The sequence below is a fragment of the Mus caroli genome, chromosome 13 (genome assembly GCF_900094665.2).
Source record: "Mus caroli chromosome 13, CAROLI_EIJ_v1.1, whole genome shotgun sequence".
Lineage (NCBI taxonomy): Eukaryota > Metazoa > Chordata > Mammalia > Rodentia > Muridae > Mus > Mus caroli.
This window is the reverse complement of record NC_034582.1, coordinates 86,365,230-86,367,036: the sequence shown is the minus strand read 5'-3', so window position 1 is coordinate 86,367,036 and position 1,807 is coordinate 86,365,230.

Genomic DNA, 1,807 nt, shown 5'->3' with positions numbered 1-1,807 from the left:
AGAGAGAGAGAGAGAGAGAGAGAGAGAGAGAGAGAGAGAGAAAGAAAACAAGCAAACAAACCCCAAGTCTTTTAGAAATACACTCATTCCTGTGATTCCAGTATTTAGTATATAGGAAATAGAGACAGGAGATCATGAATTGAGGATTAAAATGGACTACATAGTGAATTTCAGACCACCCTTAGCTACATAGATTCTGTCACTAATTTAGTATTTCTAAGAACTAACTGAATAGATAACCAGTAAGTTTGGGGGTTTTAGGAAAAAAAATGGAGCACCATGACATCCCTATCCAACTTCTTCTAAAAGCTCTTTCTATTAAATCAATATATCCAAGTTTTAAAACTCAATGTTATAGAACAATAGAATGAAAAATAGTATAATATTTGAAATGTAAATAAAATAACCAATAAAAAAAGGAAAATAGTGTCTTTCTGTCTAGACACCCAACCTTCTAGTTCTTTTCTCAGAAGTACTTCTCCCTATCTGTCTCCACACATTTAAATAATATCCTTATGCCATTTTCCAACCTGTCTACATCAGCTGTACTTACTGTATGGTATCTTGATGTTCCATGTTGGGGTGAATGAGAACTCTCCAAACAGGGAGCACCCCAACCTACCTGCTCTCTTGCCAGTCTAGGCAGATCGTAGTTGTCACCAGGTTAACGGCCAACCCTTGACTAGTAAAAAGTACTAACGATACAGTCAGATAGTGGGTGAAGAAGATGTGATTTCTTCCTTGTTGACTTTTTCTAATAAGCTGCTTTTCTAATCCTCTCCCTTTTGGTCTTTCTTGCAGTCTCTCCTTTCAATGTATCCTAACCACACAGCAAGACCAGGGTGAGCTTCACCCCATTAGGTATCTGGTGTAGAGGAAGTTGTAATGCCAGAACCATAGTGCCTACAAGCCATAGGCGCAAGAGTAAGAGCCTTTGCCAGACAGATTAGACATAGGAAAGACCTTTCAAAGAATAGACAGGAATTCTTAAGCAGAGCCCCAGACTGAGAGAAAACAGGAGTTTTAGAGCAGTAAGGGGAGTTATTTGGTTCTCTCTCTTGCACCATTTGTTTGGGATTTGAACAGATAAGCGGTTGCCTCACAATCCTGGTGAGGTTATCCATTTCAGACAAGGCATCGTCCTATTATCCTCAGCTATCACCTGAGACAGCCTAGAGTCAACCATATGACGAGCTCACCTGAGGGACTTCCCAGATCTGACTGACCCATGGCCCATGACCATACCTATAAGAGATTATCTTGTATGATGTCTGACCTGTCACAGCAACAGGAAAGGAAGCTAGGACAGACACCATGGGTCCTTAGTAATTAGGCTTTAAATGTTTGAGTAAGTATCACAAGTGACTAGTGACAGGCCTCTGGTAGTCAGCGGCTTGTGTTAGAGCTGGGCGTGTGTTGTTAGCCATTTTGTCTCTATGCACCTCAATTACCTTCTGTCTAAAACTGGAGGGATTAGGAAATTCACACACAATAAAACCCTTACAACGGTACCTATCCTGGAATAAGTGTTTGACACTGCATTAAGTTGCATGGCTTTTCTTGCCCCCCAGCCTTCATCTTTCTTGATTTGTACATCTAATGTTATTATTTTCAATTTTGATTTTTATTTGTGTGTGTGTGTCTTCATACCCCTGCATGTGTGCATGCGTCCACATGCCTTGGTGCTTACATGGAGGTCAGAGGACAACTTTGAGAAATCTGGTCTCACCTTTTTGAAGCAGAGCCTCTCTTACAGTTTCCACACTTCACTGCTTATTCCAGGTTGCCTGGGCTTCGAGCTCCAGCG